The sequence below is a fragment of the Triticum dicoccoides genome, chromosome 6A (genome assembly GCF_002162155.2).
Source record: "Triticum dicoccoides isolate Atlit2015 ecotype Zavitan chromosome 6A, WEW_v2.0, whole genome shotgun sequence".
Classification (NCBI taxonomy): domain Eukaryota; kingdom Viridiplantae; phylum Streptophyta; class Magnoliopsida; order Poales; family Poaceae; genus Triticum; species Triticum dicoccoides.
Window position 1 is genome coordinate 623,960,345 of NC_041390.1, and position 21,732 is coordinate 623,982,076.

Genomic DNA, 21,732 nt, shown 5'->3' on the forward strand with positions numbered 1-21,732 from the left:
ATACACATTTTCATGCCAAAAGATATAAGATAGTAATGATAGTACCACTTACTTGTGGCACTGCCATGTAAGTCATATTGGTATAAAACGCATGAAGAAGCTCCATGTTGATGGATCTTTGGACTCACTCGTTTTTGAAAAGTTTGAGACATGCGAACCATGTCTATTGGTGTATACGCATGAAGAAACTCCATGCAGATGGATCGTTTGGACTCACTTGTTTTTGGATCACTTGAGATATGCAAATCATACCACATAGGCAAGATGACTGAAAAGCCTCGGTTTCAGTAAAATGGAACAAGATAGCAACTTGTTAGAAGCAACACATTTTGATGTGTGCAGTCCAATGAGTGCTGAGGCATGCAGTGAATATCGTTATGTTCTTACTTCACAAATGATTCGAGTAGATGTTGAGAATATTTACTTGATGAAACACAAGTCTGAATTATTGAATGGTTCAAGTAATTTCAGAGTGAAGTAGAAGATCATTGTGACAAGAGGATAAAATGTCTATGATATGATCATAGAGATGAATATCTGAGTTACGAGTTTTGGCACACAATTAAGACATTGTGGAAATTGTTTCGCAATTAATACCGCCTGGAACACCATAGTGTGATGGTGTGTCCGAACATCATAACTGCACCCTGTTGGATATGATGCATACCATGATGTCTCTTATCGAACTGCCACGATAGTTTATGGGTTAGGCATTAGAGACAACCACATTCACTTTAAATAGGGCACCACGTAATTCCGTTGAGACGACACCGTTTGGAGAAACCTAAGTTGTCGTTTCTTAAAGGTTTGGGGCTGCGACGCTTATGTGAAAAAGTTTCAGGATTAAGCTCGAACCCAAAGCGGATAAAATACATCTTCATAGGACACCCAAAACAGTTGGGTATACCTCCTAATTCAGATCCGAAAGCAATATGAATTGTTTCTAGAATCGGGTCCTTTCTCGAGGAAAGGTTTCTCTCGAAAGAATTGAGTGGGAGGATGGTGGAGACTTGATGAGGTTATTGAACCGTCTCTTCAACTAGTGTGTGACAGGGCACAGGGAGTTGTTCCTGTGGCACCTACACCAATTGAAGTGGAAGCTTATGATATTGATCATGAAACTTCGGATCAAGTCACTCCCAAACCTCGTAGGATGACAAGGATGCGTACTACTTCAGAGTGGTACGTAATCCTGTCTTGGAAGTCATGTTGCTGGACAACAATGAACCTACGAGCTATGGAGAAGCGATGGTGGGCCCGGATTCCAATAAATGGCTCGAGGCCATAAAATCCGAGAACGGATCCATGGACTTTGGTGGACTTGCCCGATGATCGGCAAGCCATTAAGATAAATGGATCTTTAAGAAGAAGACGGACGTGGATGGTAATGTCACCATCAGTGAAGCTCGACTTGTGGCGAAGAGTTTTTCACAAGTTCAAGGAGTTGACTACGATGAGATTTTCTCATCCGTAGCGATGCTTAAAGTCCGTCGGATTCATGTTAGCATTAGCTGTATTTATGAAATCTGGCAGATGGATGTCAAAACGAGTTTCCTTACTAGTTTTCGTAAGGAAAGGTTGTATGCAATACAATCAGAAAAGTTTTGTCGATCCTAAGGATGCTAAAAGGTATGCTAGCACCAGCGATCCTTCTAAGGACTGGAGTGAGCATCTCGGAGTTGGAATGTATGCTTTGATGATGATCAAAGATTTTGGGTTTGTACAAAGTTTATGAGAAACTTGTATTTCCAAAGAAGTGAGTGGGAGCACTATAGAATTTCTGATGAGTATATGTTGTTGACATATTGATGATCAGAGATGATGTAGAATTTCTAGAAAGCATATAGGGTTATTTGAAAGGTGTTTTTCAATAGAAAACCTGGATTAAGCTACTTGAACATTGAGCATCAAGATCTATAAGGATAGATCAAAATGCTTAATAATACTTTCAAATGAGCACATACCTTGACATTATCTTGAAGGTGTTCAAGATGGACCAGTCAAAGAAGGAGTTCTTGCCTGAGTTGTAAGGTACGAAGTTAAGACTTAAAGCTCGACCACGGCAGAATAGAGAGAAAGGACGAAGGTCGTCCCCTATGCTTAAAACGTAGGCTCTTCAGTATGCTATGCTGTGTACCGCACCTGAAGTGTGCCTTGCCATGAGTCAGTCAAGGGGTACAAGAGTGATCCAAGAATGGCTCACAGGACAGCGGTCAAAGTTATCCTTAGTAACTAGTGGACTAAGGAATTTTCTCGATTATGGAGGTGGTAAAAGAGTTCGTCGTAAAGGGTTACGTCAATGCAAGCTTGACACCTATCCGGATAGCTCTGAGTAGAGATACCGGATACATATAATGGAGCAATAATTTAGAATAGCTCCAAGTAGAACAGTTATTTGGATTAGCTCCAAATAGAGCGTGGTAGCTACATCTAGGAGATGACATAGAGATTTGTAAAGCACACACGGATCTGAAAGGTTCAGACCCGTTGACTAAAGCCTCTCTCACAAGCAACATGATCAAACATAAAACTCATTGAGTGTTAATCACATAGTGATGTGAACTAGACTACTGACTCTAGTAAACTCTTGGGTGTTAGTCACATGGCGATGTGAACTGTGAGTGTTAATCACATGGTGATGTGAACTAGATTATTGACTCTAGTGCAAGTGGGAGACTGTTGGAAATATGCCCTAGAGGCAATAATAAAAGTATTATTATTATATTTCCTTGTTCATGATAATTGTCTTTTATTCATGCTATAACTGTATTATCCGGAAATCGTAATACACGTGTGAATACATAGACCACAATATGTCCCTAGTGAGCCTCTAGTTGACTAGCTCGTTGTGATCAACAGATAGTCATGGTTTCCTGGCTATGGACATTGGATGTCGTTGATAACGGGATCACATCATTAGGAGAATGATGTGATGGACAAGACCCAATCCTAAGACTAGCACAAAAGATCGTGTAGTTCATTTGCTAGAGCTTTGCCAATGTCAAGTATCTCTTCCTTTGACCATGAGATCGTGTAACTCCTGGATACCGTAGGAGTGCTTTGGGTGTATCAAACGTCACAATGTAACTGGGTGACTATAAAGGTGCACTACAGGTATCTCCGAAAGTATCTATTGTTTTATGCGGATCGAGACTGGGATTTGTCACTCCGTGTAAACGGAGAGGTATCTCTGGGCCCACTCGGTAGGACATCATCATATGCGCAATGTGACCAAGGAGTTGATCACGGGATGATGTGTTACGGAACGAGTAAAGAGACTTGCCGGTAACGAGATTGAACAAGGTATTGGATACCGACGATCGAATCTCGGGCAAGTGACATACCGATAGACAAAGGGAATTGAATACGGGATTGATTAAGTCCTTGACATCGTGGTTCATCCGATGAGATCATCGTGGAACATGTGGGAGCCATCATGGGTATCCAGATCCCGCTGTTGGTTATTGACCGGAGAACGTCTCGGTCATGTCTACATGTCTCCCGAACCCGTAGGGTCTACACACTTAAGGTTCGATGACGCTAGGGTTATAAAGGAAGCTTGTATGTGGTTACCGAATGTTGTTCGGAGTCCCGGATGAGATCCCGGACGTCACGAGGAGTTCCGGAATGGTCCGTAGGTAAAGATTTATATATAGGAAGTCCTGTTTCGGCCATCGGGGCAAGTTTCGGGGTCATCGGTATTGTACCGGGACCACCGGAAGGGTCCCGGGGGCCCACCGGGTGGGGCCACCTGCCCCGGGGGGCCACATGGGCTGTAGGGGGTGCGCCTTGGCCTACATGGGCCAAGGGCACCAGCCCCAAGAGGCCCATGCGCCTAGGGAACCCTAGAGGGAAGAGTCCTCGAGGGGGAAGGCACCTCCGAGGTGCCTTGGGGAGGATGGACTCCTCCCCCCCTCTTGGCCGCCGCACCAGATGCCATCTGGAGGCTGGCCGCCGCCCCTTGGGGTGGGAAACCCTAAAGGGGGCGCAGCCCTCCCCTTCCCCTATATATATGAGGCCTAGGGGCTGCCCATAACACGCGATTTGATCTCTCGTTGGTGCAGCCCTACCTCTCTCCCTCCTCCTCTTCTCCCATGGTGCTTGGCGAAGCCCTGCGGGATTGCCACGCTCCTCCACCACCACCACGCCGTTGTGCTGCTGTTGGATGGAGTCTTCCTCAACCTCTCCCTCTCTCCTTGCTGGATCAAGGCGTGGGAGACGTCACCGGGCTGTACGTGTGTTGAACGCGGAGGTGCCGTCCGTTCGGCACTTGATCATCGGTGATCTGAATCACGACGAGTACGACTCCATCAACCCCGTTCACTTGAACGCTTCCGCTTAGCGATCTACAAGGGTATGTAGATGCACTCTCCTCCTCCCCTTTCTACTCGTTGCTGGTCTCTCCATAGATAGATCTTGGTGTTACGTAGGAAAATTTTTGAATTTCTGCTACGTTCCCCAACAAAAACTATCCCTCAACATGCAACAAAGAGTCACTCCAAAGTCACTAATAGCGGAGAACAAACGAAGAGATTATGGTAGGGTACGAAACCACCGAAAGTTATTCTTTTCAATCAACCCGTTGGGCTATTCCTATAAGTGTCACAAACAGCCCTAGAGTTCGTACTAGAATAACACCTTAAGATACAAATCAACCAAAACCCTAATGTCACCTAGATACTGCAATGTCACCTCAAGTATCCGTGGGCATGATTATACGATATGCATCACACAATCTCAATTCATCTATTCAACCAACACATAGAACCTCAAAGAGTGCCCCAAAGTTTCTACCGGAGAATCACGATGAAAACGTGTGCTAACCCCTATGCATAGGTTCCCAATGTCACGAAACCCGCAAGTTGGTCACCTTAACATACATCAAGTGGCACGTGGTATCCCATTGTCACCACAGATATCCACGGCAAGACATACATCAAGTGTTCTCAAGTCTTTAAAGACTCAATCCGATAAGATTACTTCAAAGGGGAAACTCGATTAATTACAAGAGAGAAGAGGGGGGAAGAAACATCATAGGATCCAAATATAATAGCAAAGCTCGTGATACATCAAGATCGTATCATCTCAAGAACACGAGAGAGAGATCAAACACATAGCTACTAGTACATACCCTCAGCCCCGAGGGAGAACTACTCCCTCCTCATCATGGAGAGCACCGGGATGATGAAGATGGCCACCGGTGAGGGTTCCCCCCTCCGGCAGGGTGCCGGAACAGGGTGTCGATTGACTTTTGGTGGCTACAGAGGCTTCTGGTGGCGGAACTCCCGGTCTATGTTGCGTTCTGGAAGTTTTAGGGTATATGGAGTTATATAGGCAGAAGAAGCACGTCAGGGGAGCCACGGGGGCCCCATGAGGCAGGGGGGCATGCCCTAGGGGGGTGGGCGTGCCCCCACCCTCGTGGGCAGCTCCCGTATCTTCTGACGTGGGGTCCAAGTCCATCAGGTGTGTTTCCTTCCAAAAACAACTTCTCCAGTTGATTTTGTTCCGTTTCGACTCCGTCTGATATTCCTTTTCTTCAAAACACTGAAATAGGCATAAAACAGCAAATCCGGGCTGGGCCTCCGGTTAATAGGTTAGTCCCAAAAATAATATAAAAGTGGATAATAAAGCCCAATATTGCCCAAAACAGTAGATAATATAGCATGGAGCAATCAAAAATTATAGATACGTTGGAGACGTATCAATTACTTGCCCGAGATTCGATCGTCGGTATCTCAATACCTAGTTCAATCTCGTTGCCGACAAGTATGTTTACTTGTTCCGTAATGCATCATCCCATAACTAACTCTTTAGTCACATTGCTTGCAAGGCTTATAGTGATGAGCATCACCGAGAGGGCCCAGAGATACCTCTCCGACAATCGGAGTGACAAATCCTAATCTCGATCTATGCCAACTCAACAAACACCATCGGAGACACCTGTAGAGCATCTTTATAATCACCCAGTTACGTTGTGACGTTTCATAGCACACTAAGTGTTCCTCCGGTATTCGGGAGTTGCATAATCTCATAGTCATAGGAACATGTATAAGTCATGAAGAAAGCAATAGCAACAAACTAAACAATCATAGTGCTAAGCTAACGGATGGGTCTTGTCCATCACATCATTCTCTAATGATGTGATCCCGTTCATCAAATGACAACACATGTCTATGGCTAGGAAACTTAACCATCTTTGATTAACGAGCTAGTCAAGTAGAGGCATATACTAGGGACACTCTGTTTGTCTATGTTGGAAATATGCCCTAGAGGCAATAATAAAAGCATTATTATTATATTTCTTTGTTCATGATAATTGTCTTTTATTCATGCTATAACTGTATTATCCGGAAATCGTAATACACATGTGAATACATAGACCATAACATCTCCCTAGTGTGCCTCTAGTTGACTAGCTCGTTGGTCAACAGATAGTCGTGGTTTCCTGACTATGGACATCAGATGTCATTGACAACAGGATCACGTCATTAGGAGAATGACGTGATGGACAAGACCCAATCTTAAGCATAGCACAAAGGTCGGTTAGTTCGTTTGCTAGAGCTTTTCCAATGTCAAGTATCTCTTCCTTAGACCATGAGATCGTGTAACTCCCGGATACCGTAGGAGTGCTTTGGGTGTACCAAACGTCACAACGTAACTGGGTGACTATAAAGGTGCATTACAGGTATCTCCGAAAGTCTCTGTTGGGTTGACACAGATCGAGACTCGGATTTGTCACTCCGTATGACGGAGAGGTATCTCTGGGCCCACTCGGTAATGCATCATCACAATGAGCTCAAAGTGACCAAGTGTTTGATCACGGGATCATGCATTGCGGTACGAGTAAAGTGACTTGCCGGTAACGAGACTGAACGAGGTATTGGGATACCGACGATCGAGTCCCGGGCATGTAACGTACCGATTGACAAAGGGAATTGCATACGGGGTTTGATCGAATCCTCGACATCGTGGTTCATCCGATGACAACATCGAGGAGCATGTGGGAGCCAACATGGGTATCCAGATCCCGCTGTTGGTTATTGACCTGAGGTCGTCTCGGTCATGTCTGCATGTCTGCCGAACCCGTAGGGTCTACACACTTAAGGTTCGGTGACGCTAGGGTTATCAGGAAGACAAGTATGTGATTACCGAATGTTGTTCGGAGTCCCGGATGACATCCCGGACGTCACGAGGAGTTCCAGAATGGTCCGGAGGTAAAGATTTATATAAGGAAAGTGGTTAAACGGACACCGGAAAGTTTCGGTGGCATACCGGTATTGTACCGGGGCCACCGGAAGGGTTCCGGGGGTCCACCGGGTGGGGCCACCCCTCCCGGGGGGCCACATGGGCTGTGTGGGAGAGGGATCCAGCCCCTAGTGGGCTGGGCGCGCCTCCCCACCTAGGCCCATGCAGCTAGGGCAAGGGGAGGGGAAACCCTAAAGGGGGCGCCCCCCTAGCTTGGGGGGCAAGCCACCCCTTTTCCCTCTCCCTTTGGCCGCCGCCCCCCTCTAGGGTTTCCCCTAGAGGGCCGGCCCCCTTGCCCCTCTCCTCCTATATATAGAGGGGTGAGGGGAGGGCTGCTGAACACAACTCAAGGCGCAGCCCCTCCCCTCCCCAACACCTCTCCTCCTCTGTACGTGCTTGGCGAAGCCCTGTCGGAGTACTTCTGCACCAACTACACCACGCCGTCGTGCTGCCGTTGGAGCTGCCTTCCTCAACCTCTCCTTCCTCCTTGCTGGATCAAGACGGAGGAGACGTCGCCCGTACCATACGTGTGTTGAACGTGGAGGTGCTGTCCGTTCAGCACTTGGTCATCGGTGATCCGAATCACGACGAGTACGACTCCATCATCACCATCCCCTTGAACGCTTCCGCACTCGATCTACAAGTGGTATGTAGATGAAAACTCTTCCCCTTGACTCGTTGCTTAGATGAACTCATAGATGGATCTTGGTGAAACCGTAGGAAAATTTTTAATTTTCTGCAACGTTCCCCAACAGTGGCATCATGAGCTAGGTCTATGCGTAGTTCTCTATTGCACGAGTAGAACACAATTTTGTTGTGGGCGTAGATCTTGTCAACTTGCTTGCCGCTACTAGTCCTATCTTGCTTCAGCGGTATTGTGGGATGAAGCGGCCCGGACCAACCTTACACGTACGCTTACGTGAGACCGGTTCCACCGACTAACATGCACTAGTTGCATAAGGTGGCTGGCGGGTGTCTGTCTCTCCCACTTTAGTTGAAGTGGATTCGATGAAAAGGGTCCTTATGAAGGGTAAATAGAAGTTGACAAGATCACATTGTGGTTATTCGTAGGTAAGAAAATGTTCTTGCTAGAACCCAATTGCAGCCACGTAAAAGATGCAACAAATTAGAGGACGTCTAACTTGTTTTTGCAGCAATTGTGATGTAATGTGATATGGCCAGAAGTTGTGATGAATGATGATATATTGTGATGTATGAGATCATGTTCTTGTAATAGGAATCACGACTTGCATGTCGATGAGTATGACAACCGGCAGGAGCCATAGGAGTTGTCTTTATTTTTGTATGACCTGCGTGTCATTGAAGAACGCCATGTAAACTACTTTACTTTATTGCTAAACGTGTTAGTCATAGAAGTAGAAGTAGTCGTTGGCGTGACAACTTCATGAAGACACGATGATGGAGATCATGATGATGGAGATCATGGTGTCATGCCGGTGACAAGATGATCATGGAGCCCCGAAGATGAAGATCAAAGGAGCTATATGATATTGGCCATATCATGTCACTACTTTATATAATTGCATGTGATGTTTATTATGTTTTTTGCATCTTGTTTACTTAGAACGACGGTAGTAAATAAGATGATCCCTTACAACAATTTCAAGAAGTGTTCTCCCCTAACTGTGCACCGTTGCTAAAGTTCGTCGTTTCGAAGCACCACGTGATGATCGGGTGTGATAGATCCTTACGTTCACATACAACGGGTGTAAGACAGTTTTACACATGCAAAACACTTAGGGTTAACTTGACGAGCCTAGCATGTACAGACATGGCCTCGGAACACGGAGACCGAAAGGTCGAACACGAGTCATATGGAAGATACGATCAACATGAGAATGTTCACCGACGATGACTAGTCCGTCTCACGTGATGATCGGACACGGCCTAGTCGACTCGGATCGTGTAACACTTAGATGACTAGAGGGATGTCTAATCTGAGTGGGAGTTCATTCAATAATTTGATTAGATGAACTTAATTATCATGAACTTAGTCTAAAACCTTTTGCATAATATGTCTTGTAGATCAAATGGCCAACGCTCATGTCAACATGAACTTCAATGCGTTCCTAGAGAAAACCAAGCTAAAAGATGATGGCACCAACTATACGGACTGGGTCCGGAACCTGAGGATCATCCTCATAGCTGCCAGGAAACAATATGTCCTAGAAGGACCGCTAGGTGACGCTCCCATCCCAGAGAACCAAGACATTATGAATGCTTGGCAGTCTCGTGCTGATGATTACTCCCTCGTTCAGTGCGGCATGCTTTACAGCTTAGAACCGGGGCTCCAAAAGCGTTTTGAGCATCACGGAGCATATGAGATGTTCGAAGAGCTGAAACTAGTTTTCCAAGCTCACGCCCGGGTCGAGAGATATGAAGTCTCCGACAAGTTCTACAGTTGTAAGATGGAGGAAAATAGTTCTGTCAGTGAGCACATACTCAAAATGTCTGGGTTGCACAACCGCCTGTCCCAGCTGGACATTAACCTCCCGGATGAGGCGGTCATTGACAGAATCCTTCAGTCGCTCCCACCAAGCTACAAGAGCTTCGTGATGAACTACAATATGCAGGGGATGGTGAAGACCATTCCTGAAGTATTTTCAATGCTGAAGTCAGCAGAGGTTGAAATCAAGAAAGAACATCAAGTGTTGATGGTCAATAAGACCACTAAGTTCAAGAAGGGCAAGGGTAAGAAGAACTTCAAGAAAGACAGCAAGGAGATTGCCGCGCCCGGTAAGCCAGTTGCCGGGAAGAAGTCAAAGAATGGACCCAAGCCTGAGACTGAGTGCTTTTATTGCAAGGGGAAGGGTCACTGGAAGCGGAACTGCCCCAAATACTTAGCGGATAAGAAGGCCGGCAACACTAAAGGTATATTTGATATACATGTAATTGATGTGTACCTTACCAGTACTCGTAGTAACTCCTGGGTATTTGATACCGGTGCCGTTGCTCATATTTGTAACTCACAGCAGGAGCTGCGGAATAAGCGGAGACTGGCGAAGGACGAGGTGACGATGCGCGTCGGGAATGGTTCCAGAGTCGATGTGATCGCCGTCGGCATGCTACCTCTACATTTACCTACGGGATTAGTTTTGAACCTTAATAATTGTTATTTGGTGCCAAGTTTGAGCATGAACATTGTATCTGGATCTCGCTTAATACGAGATGGCTACTCATTTAAGTCCGAGAATAATGGTTGTTCTATTTATATGAGAGATATGTTCTATGGTCATGCTCCGATGGTCAATGGTTTATTCTTAATGAATCTCGAACGTAGTGTTACACATATTCATAGCGTGAATACCAAAAGATGTAAAGTTGATAACGATAGTCCCACATACTTGTGGCACTGCCGCCTTGGTCACATTGGTGTCAAGCGCATGAAGAAGCTCCATGCTGATGGACTTTTAGAGTCTCTTGATTATGAATCATTTGACACATGCGAACCATGCCTCATGGGCAAGATGACCAAGACTCCGTTCTCCGGAACAATGGAGCGAGCAACCAACTTGTTGGAAATCATACATACCGATGTGTGCGGTCCAATGAGTGTTGAGGCTCGCGGAGGATATCGTTATGTTCTCACTCTCACAGATGACTTGAGTAGATATGGGTATGTCTACTTGATGAAACACAAGTCTGAGACCTTTGAAAAGTTCAAGGAATTTCAGAATGAAGTAGAGAATCAACGTGACCGAAAGATAAAATTCTTACGATCAGATCGTGGAGGAGAATACTTAAGTCACGAATTTGGTACACACTTAAGGAAATGTGGAACCGTTTCACAACTCACGCCGCCTGGAACACCTCAACATAACGGTGTGTCCGAACGTCGTAATCGCACTCTATTGGATATGGTGCGGTCTATGATGTCTCTTACCAATTTACCACTATCATTTTGGGGATACGCTCTAGAGACAGCTACATTCACTTTAAATAGGGCACCTCTAAATCCGTTGAGATGACACCGTATGAATTGTGGTTTGGGAAGAAACCTAAGCTGTCGTTTCTAAAAGTTTGGGGATGCGATGCTTATGTCAAGAAACTTCAACCTGAAAAGCTCGAACCCAAGTCGGAAAAATGCGTCTTCATAGGATACCCTAAAGAAACCATTGGGTATACCTTCTACTTAAGATTCGAGGGCAAGATCTTTGTTGCCAAGAACGGATCCTTTCTGGAAAAAGAGTTTCTCTCGAAAGAAGTAAGTGGGAGGAAAGTAGAACTCGATGAAGTACTACCTCTTGAACCGGAAAGTAGTGCAGCCCAGGAAAATGTTCCTGTGATGCCTACACCAACTGAAGAGGAAAATAATGATGATCAAGGTACTTCGGATCAAGTTGCTACTGAACTTCGTAGGTCCACAAGGACACGTTCCGCACCAGAGTGGTACGGCAACCCTGTCCTGGAAATCATGTTGTTAGACAACGGTGAACCTTCGAACTATGAAGAAGCGATGGCGGGCCCAGATTCCAACAAATGGCTTGGAGCCATGAAATCCGAGATAGAATCCATGTATGAAAACAAAATATGGACTTTGACTGACTTGCCCGATGATCGGCGAGCGATAGAAAACAAATGAATCTTTAAGAAGAAGACGGACGCGGATGGTAATGTTACCATCTATAAAGCTCGACTTGTCGCTAAGGGTTATCGGCAAGTTCAAGGGATTGGCTACGATGAGACTTTCTCTCCCGTAGCGAAGCTTAAGTCCGTCCAAATCATGTTAGCAATTGCCGCATACTATGATTATGAGATATGGCAGATGGACGTCAAAACGGCATTCCTTAACGGTTATCTTAAGGAAGAACTATATATGATGCAGCCGGAAGGTTTTGTCGATCCTAAGAACGCTAACAAAGTATGCAAGCTCCAGCGATCCATTTATGGGCTGGTGCAAGCATCTCGGAGTTGGAACATTCGCTTTGATGAGATGATCAAAGCGTTTGGGTTTATGCAGACTTATGGAGAAGCCTGCGTTTACAAGAAAGTGAGTGGGAGCTCTGTAGCATTTCTCATATTATATGTAGATGACATACTTTTGATGGGAAATGATATAGAATTCTTGGACAACATTAAGGCCTACTTGAATAAGTGTTTTTCAATGAAGGACCTTGGAGAAGCTGCTTATATATTAGGCATCAAGATCTATAGAAATAGATCGAGACGCCTCATAGGTCTTTCACAAAGCACATACCTTGATAAAATTTTGAAGAAGTTCAAAATGGATCAGTCCAAGAAGGGGTTCTTGCCTGTATTGCAAGGTGTGAGATTGAGCTCGGCTCAATGCCCGACCACGGCAAAAGATATAGAAGAGATGAGTGTCATCCCCTATGCTTCAGCCATAGGATCTATTATGTATGCCATGTTGTGTACCAGACCTGATGTAAACCTTGCCGTAAGTTTGGTAGGAAGGTACCAAAGTAATCCCGGCAAGGAACACTGGACAGCGGTCAAGAATATCCTGAAGTACCTGAAAAGGACAAAGGACATGTTTCTCATTTATGGAGGTGACGAAGAGCTCGTCGTAAAGGGTTACGTCGACGCTAGCTTCGACACAGATCTGGATGACTCTAAGTCACAAACCGGATACGTGTATATGTTGAATGGTGGAGCAGTAAGCTGGTGCAGCTGCAAGCAGAGCGTGGTGGCGGGATCTACATGTGAAGCGGAGTACATGGCAGCCTCGGAGGCAGCGCATGAAGCTATTTGGGTGAAGGAGTTCATCACCGACCTAGGAGTCATACCCAATGCGTCGGGGCCGATCAAACTCTTCTGTGACAACACTGGAGCTATTGCCCTTGCCAAGGAGCCCAGGTTTCACAAGAAGACCAGGCACATCAAGCGTCGTTTCAACTCCATCCGTGAAAATGTTCAAGATGGAGACATAGATATTTGCAAAGTACATACGGATCTGAATGTAGCAGATCCGCTGACTAAACCTCTCTCGCGAGCAAAACATGATCAACACCAGAACTCTATGGGTGTTCGATTCATCACAATGTAACTGGATTATTGACTCTAGTGCAAGTGGGAGACTGTTGGAAATATGCCCTAGAGGCAATAATAAAAGCATTATTATTATATTTCCTTGTTCATGATAATTGTCTTTTATTCATGCTATAACTGTATTATCCAGAAATCGTAATACACGTGTGAATACATAGACCATAACATGTCCCTAGTGTGCCTCTAGTTGATTAGCTCGTTGGTCAACAGATAGTCGTGGTTTCCTGACTATGGACATCAGATGTCATTGACAACGGGATCACGTCATTAGGAGAATGACGTGATGGACAAGACCCAATCTTAAGCATAGCACAAAGGTCGGTTAGTTCGTTTGCTAGAGCTTTTCCAATGTCAAGTATCTCTTCCTTAGACCATGAGATCGTGTAACTCCCGGATACCGTAGGAGTGCTTTGGGTGTACCAAACGTCACAACGTAACTGGGTGACTATAAAGGTGCATTACAGGTATGTCCGAAAGTCTCTGTTGGGTTGACACGGATCGAGACTGAGATTTGTCACTCCGTATGACGGAGAGGTATCTTTGGGCCCACTCGGTAATGCATCATCACAATGAGCTCAAAGTGACCAAGTGTTTGATCACGGGATCATGCATTGCAGTACGAGTAAAGTGACTTGCCGGTAACGAGACTGAACGAGGTATTGGGATACCGACGATCGAGTCTCGGGCATGTAACGTACTGATTGACAAAGGGAATTGCATACGGGGTTTGATCGAATCCTCGACATCGTGGTTCATCCGATGACAACATCGAGGAGCATGTGGGAGCCAACATGGGTATCCAGATCCCACTGTTGGTTATTGACCTGAGGTCGTCTCGGTCATGTCTGCATGTCTCCCGAACCCGTAGGGTCTACACACTTAAGGTTCGGTGACGCTAGGGTTATCAGGAAGACAAGTATGTGATTACCGAATGTTGTTCGGAGTCCCGGATGAGATCCCGGACGTCACGAGGAGTTCCGGAATGGTCCGGAGGTAAAGATTTATATAAGGAAAGTGGTTAAACGGACACCGGAAAGTTTCGGTGGCATACCGGTATTGTACCGGGGCCACCGGAAGGGTTCCGGGGGTCCACCGGGTGGGGCCACCCCTCCCGGGGGGCCACATGGGCCATGTGGGAGAGGGATCCAGCCCCTAGTGGGCTGGGCGCGCCTCCCCACCTAGGCCCATGCGGCTAGGGCAAGGGGAGGGGAAACCCTAAAGGGGGCGCCCCCCTAGCTTGGGGGCAAGCCACCCCTTTTCCCTCTCCCTTTGGCCGCCGCCCCCCTCTAGGGTTTCCCCTAGAGGGCCGGCCCCCTTGCCCCTCTCCTCCTATATATAGAGGGGTGAGGGGAGGGCTGCTGAACACAACTCAAGGCGCAGCCCCTCCCCTCCCCAACACCTCTCCTCCTCCGTACGTGCTTGGCGAAGCCCTGTCGGAGTACTTCTGCACCAACTACACCACGCCGTCGTGCTGCCGTTGGAGCTGCCTTCCTCAACCTCTCCTTCCTCCTTGCTGGATCAAGACGGAGGAGACGTCGCCCGTACCGTACGTGTGTTGAACGCGGAGGTGCTGTCCGTTCAGCACTTGGTCATCGGTGATCCGAATCATGACGAGTACGACTCCATCATCACCATCCCCTTGAACGCTTACGCACTCGATCTACAAGTGGTATGTAGATGAAAACTCTTCCCCTTGACTCGTTGCTTAGATGAACTCATAGATGGATCTTGGTGAAACCGTAGGAAAAATTTTAATTTTCTGCAACGTTCCCCAACAGTCTATGTATTCACACATGTATCAAGTTTCCGGTTAATACAATTCTAGCACGAATAATAAACATTTATCATAATATAAGGAAATATAAATAACAACTTTATTATTGCCTCTAGGGCATATTTCCTTCATTTACCGTCAACTATGTACTTTCGCAACCCACCATCAAAACAAGTGTAATATCCTTCATGTCCATAAGGTAATACGTTGAGTGGTCGACTTCACACAACATTGTGAAGAACATTAACATAGCCATGTCAAAGAAGATTTTGAATCCCATTGGAGTTCAACAAACCTAAACATACTAAGGTTCCTCCATATCCTCGAGAACTACGGAGCTTACTTGGACATAGAGACAACAAGCATCATAGGGATAATCATGGCAATCAAGGATGCACGACCAATGTAATACAAGTAGGAATCCACCTAGGGTTTTGCTATTACAAAGAGATGAATATAGGTGTGATGATGGTTGATGGCGGAGTCTCCTTGATCGGGTTGATGATGCAGCGGAGCCCTTTCGCTCATTCCCCCTCCGAATCCCATCCGGAGGCTAGGGCATTTGGTTATGGTGTGTGTTCTGTTCTCTCCATGTCTCCTCTGTGTGATCTGAAAGCATGGGGTTGAAATAATCAATCAGGGGGTGGCGGCGCCGCATGGTACGAGCAAGTACGCTCGTTGATGACCCATAAGTATAGGGGATCGCAACAGTTTCGAGGGTAGAGTATTCAACCCAAATTTATTGATTCGACACAAGGGGAGCGAAAGAATAATTGCAAGTATTAGTAGTTGAGTTGTCAATTCAACCACACCTGGAGACTAAATGTCTGTAGTAGAGTGATCAGTAGCAAAGTAATATGATAGTTTGATAATAGTGGTAATGATAGCAACAGTAACGGTAATAGTGACAGTATCGGGTTTATAGTGATTGTGACAACAAAAATAAAATAGTAATTTAGCAAAGATCAATATGTGAAAAGCTCGTATGCATTGGGTGAGTGATGGATGATTATGTTGGATGACATTCATCATGTAACAGTTATAACCTAGGGCGACACAGAACTAGCTCCAATTCATCAATGTAATATAGGCATGTATTCCGTAAATAGTCATACGTGCTTATAGTAAGAACTTGCATGACATCTTTTGTCCTACCCTCCCGTGGCAGCAGGGTCTATAAGGAAGCAAAGGGATATTAAGGCCTCCTTTTAAAAGAGAACCAGAACAAAGCATTAACACATAGTGAATACATGAACTCCTCAAACTACGATAATCACCAGAAAGAATCCCAATTACTGTCACCTTGGGGTATGCGGATCATAACACGTAATAGGTGTGTATAACTTGCATGGTAGGATCAGGAACACAAATATATTCATGAAAACATAAAGGGTTCAGATCTGAAATCATGACACTCAGGCCGTAGTGACAAGCATTAAGCATAGCAAAGTCATAGCAACATCAATCTCAAAACATAGTGGATACTAGGGATCAAGCCCTAACAAAACTAACTCGATTACATGATAAATCTCATCCAACCCATCACCGTCCAACAAGCCTACAAATGAATTACTCACACCCGGTGGTGAGCATCATGAAATTGGTGATGAAGAAGGGTTGGTGATGACGATGGCGATGAATCCCCCTCTCCGGAGCCCAGAACGGACTCCAGATCCGTCCTCTCGATTAAAAATAGGAGCTGGTGATGGCTCCGTATCGTAAAGCGTGATGGTTCCTTCTCTCTAATTTTTTTGGACGAATAGGCACTTATGAAGATGGAAATAGGGTTGCAGGAGCTGCCAGGGGCCCACAAGCCTGCACGCCGCGCCCTGCGGAGGGGGGAGTGGCGCGCCCCTTGGGCTTGTGGTGCCCTGGTGGCCTGCTTTGGTATTTCTCTTCACCGGTATTTTTTATTAATCCTGAAATAATTCTTCGTAAATTAATTCTCATTTTTTGCATACATTCTTCTTAAGCCAAACTACATTTTGCTAAGTATGTTATTATGATGTTCTTCAACAGAAACTCCCGGTGGATTGTGTACCTCATCTTATGGAAATGAAAGGTGACATTAACATTATTAGCTTACGGCCAAGTTGGCATACACTTCACCGCAGTGCATACACGATTCATCGAAGAGATGGCGTCCTCACAATCAAAGACCGGAGAAAAGTTCTAAATGATCGCAGATAACTACTTGGGGGTAACATCAAGCACAACCCACAAATGGGAGACAGGTTCATCTGTATTCTTCATAATGGAGAATCAGGGGTTTACCTGTTTTGTGCTATTTTACCTTTGAGAGAGTAGCAGGTCTTAGGTAGTTATGTGCTACATTGTGCTAGAATGATGAGCTAATTCTTATATAACTATGATGGTGAGTTGTTATCATGATGATGATGAGTTATGTGCTACATTGTGCTAGAATGATGAGCTAGTTCCTATATGACTATGATGATGAGTTGTTATCATGATGATGATGATGAGTTATGTGCTACATTATGCTAGAATGATGAGCTAGTTCCTATATGACTATGATGATGAGTTGTTATTATTATGATGATGAGTTATTATATCATTGGGTGGAAGAAACACGGATTAGATTCATGTGACCAAAAGATGGATTAGTAATAATATAACAATCTATTAATTGCTACATATCAAAATTTGTATAACGATGTATAAATACAATATAAAAAGAATTGAAATACAGATGAATAGTAGTAGCGAGGGGTGGAGCAAATGCTACTACTAACATACTTAGCAGTAGCGCGTTCTAACAAGCGCTACTACTAAAGTTTAGCTGTAGCGTCGTAGCAGTAGCGCCGACCCCCGCGCTACTGCTATGCAAAATGCCCGCGCTACTACCAGGGTTTTGCCTAGTAGTGTCTCGGTTAAGGTGAATGGATGTTTATCGAAACCCTTCAAACCAACAAGAGGATTAAGGCAAGGGGATCCCATTTCTCCTTACCTGTTCCTAATATGTGCGAAAGGTCTAATATGCTTACTAAAATTTAAAGGGCCACAATACCTTAGTAAAGGAATTAGAGTTGGTATCCATACTCCATGGATATCTCACTTATTATTTGTGGATGACTGTATTATATTCACCCAGGCTTCAAATAGAGGAGCAGAAAGACTTCAAGAAATATTGGAAACCTACAACAAGGGATCGGGTCAACTGGTTAACAAAGCAAAATCAGCAATCTTCTTTAGCCCAAACAGAAGTGAAGAGACAAAAGAAGAGATGAAGAGAATTATGGAAGTAGAAACATAAGCTCTAGAGGAGAAATACTTGGGATTACCTATGGACCTAGGGAGAAGAACGACATGGGCCTTTGAAAAGCTAACTACAAGATTGAGTAACCTAGCAAGTGGATGGTCTGAGAAAATGTTAAATTCTACAGGTCGTGAAGTTCTTATTAAAGTGGCCATGCAAGCAATACCCACATATTCAATGAGTTGTTTTAGCCTCTCAAAAACTACTTGCAAGAAGATGACCTCGTCAATGGCAAATTTTGGTGGGGAGGTGATGGGGATAAACACAGAATGCATTGGAGAAAATGGGAGGAGTTAGCACAACCAAAGGAAACTGGAGGTATGGGATTTAGAGAGATGCACCTATTCAATCTAGCCATGTTGGGTAAGCAAGGATGGAGGCTTTTAACAAACCCAAACTCTTTGTGTGCTAAAGTGTTGGCTGGGAAATACTTCCATAACAAGGAATTTATGTGTTTGGCAAGATATCTTAAAGGGAAGAGCATCACTTCACTTAGGCCCGATTAAGAGAATTGGAGATGGCAAGTATACCAATATATGGGAAGATAAATGGATTCCAACAATTCTAGGAGGGAAACCAATGTACAGGAGAGAAAGGAACAATTGTCTTAAATGTATCAGATCTTCTGAATGTAGAAAGGAACGAGTGGGACTTTAATAAAGTGAATAACAATTATGCTACCTATAGATGCTAAAGAGGTATTCAAGATTCCATTGGGAAAGTTAGACCATGATATATGGGCTTGGAATGCTGAAAAACATGGTCTGTATTCAGTTAAATCAGCATACAAGCTCCTAGCCATAAATTCAAAGGCTGATACTCATTATCGAAGGAACACTGCAGTTTATTCTAATGCAGAAGATAACAACATATGGAGCAAGCTCTGGAAACTTTCTGTCCCTCTAAAGGTATGCAATTTCTGGTGGAGAGTTATTAGAGGTTTCATTCCTATGCGAGCTATTCTATATAAAAGACATATAGAGGTGCAAAGTATTTGTGTTGAATGTGGATTGACTGATGATACTATCTATCATGCTCTGTAGAATGCACTTCTGCAAATAACTTTTGGAGATTATTCAAATATATATATATATATATATATATATATATATATATATATATATATATATATATATATATATATATATAAAGATCCCCAAATTACATCCTTTAACCTGGGCTATAGATATCTTGGATTCATCCATTTGCGATGATGAAGAGGCCATCTACATCTTGTGTGGTATGTGGTCGGTGTGGAATGCACATAATGCTCGCTTACATGGTGAATCATAAACCAATTTAACTAAAGCATGTAGATGGGCATATGACACTGCTGTAGATCTTATTCAAACTGCTAGAGCAGCCAGATCATGTAGTAAAGTAAAATCACAAGTTCATTGGCAACAACCACATCAAGGATGTTATAAAGTTAATTTTGATGCATCTTATAATGCAGATGATATGAATGGAGCATCTAGAGTTATTATAAGAGACGATCAGGGGCATATAGTTGCAGCAAGTAGCATATGGCATGATTTTGTTCCTGATATATTGGTAGTCGAGGCACTTTCTTGTAGAGATGGAGCACAACTGATGAGAACCTGGAGTATAAAGCAAGCCATATTGTAAATAGATTCGATGGAGTTCACTCCGCTTTGGAGGATGAAGCATCAGCAGTCTAAAATACTTGCCCTTATAAAACAAATCCAGGAGCTAACGGAAAGTTGTAACTACTTTGATGTTCGTCATGTTAAAAGGGAATAAAATGAATCTGAACATATATTAGCTAAACTGGCTTCTTCTAATAATCCAGAGTGTGCCTGGGATAGCCAGCTGCTGGAATGTATTTAGTGCTGTAATCAGAAGGACTGTAATACTGCACTTGATTAATGAAGCTCTTGGCTGATTATCAAAAAATGACTTTGTATCTAAGAATTTTTGTTTTTTAAGGGCCCCGTATTCACATCTCGCCCCAGGCCCCTAAAATCTCAGGACTGGGCCTGATTGTCCAGAATCCTTCGACCCATGCATCGCAAAAACCTAATCGGAAGACCTAGTCGTGTCGATACACGACTACCATTTATTTAGGCTAAACTTGTTTACTTCTTTATAATAATAACTTACTTTTGAGTTTTGACATATGATTGCAGCTAGTATAGTTTTATATTATACCTACCAACTACGTAATGATGCCATCAAATATTACGATACAATATTTTATTATACAATTTTTAACACCGGTCATGGCAAATATAATTTAAAATAATTGAGGCAGACATTTACATAAACGTGATGTAGTTATCACTTTTTCGAGAGACCATCTCTAATTTATTTTTTCTAATTTAACCAAATTTTCTAGATTAGGAAAAAATAATAAAGAAAAATAGGCTAAGTTACAAATATATGATGGTGTTTGAATATATTATAGTTTCTTCATGGCCCTGCTTGGATTTAGTCAATAATTGTGTAGCGCACAAATGTTACACTCAATCCAAGTCGTGTCTAAATATCATAGTAGAGAACTATATAGTAGACATGTATCTCTAAAATGCATGCTTGTCAATTTTGTATGCAAGTGAGTAAAAGGAATAAATATCCATGTACTTAATAGAAAAATCTAGAACATGGAAAGTATGTGTGAGTTTTTGCCATGTAATTGTTACTTTACTTGTTTATTCATTCTCATGGCTAACTATATCTATAATGTTCTTGGTTTAAATGACCATCTTGCATTCCATGTATTTTTCACAGTCGATCTTGAATCGACACCATTTAGCCGAGCTCATATGAATGCATCTTGTTTTCTAGTCTAACTTTCTATGCTTGTGTGTTGTCCATATACTAATGCTCAGTTTTATACCTGAAAAACTTCACCACTTGTAAATTGTAATAGGCATGCATGGGAATGGGTGCATCATGTTTTTTTCTTGATTTAATCTATAGTTTGCATAACAATGTGCATTCAGGCCCAAGCAGGCTAGGATAGGGGAGGAAAGGAGGTGCCCAGAAACTATGCCGCTAGCTGGCGACGACGGTGGTTGAGATTTGCCGAAGGGATCGGTGGGCGAAGGCGCAAGTCACCGCACTCACTCTACGCATGCTTCTCCACCATTGAGAGCCAACCAACCCCTCCACCATCCACCTTGCAAGCTCCCCACACCAACCACCTGACACGGCTGCTGCGTGAGCACCACCTCGCTGCCTACTGAAACAAGCATGTCGAGAGCTCCCCGCTGCTACCGGTCATCCATGAGCCCAAGGAGAGGTCCTCGCTGCTGCCACTCATTAGCTTTTCCCGCCTGCATCCTTCGGCAACAACGAGACGAGGAGAAGGGAGACGGGGAACATCAACTGGCGGGTAGGGTTTCACCTCCCGAACCACCCGTAAAAGCGTGTGGCGGGGTTG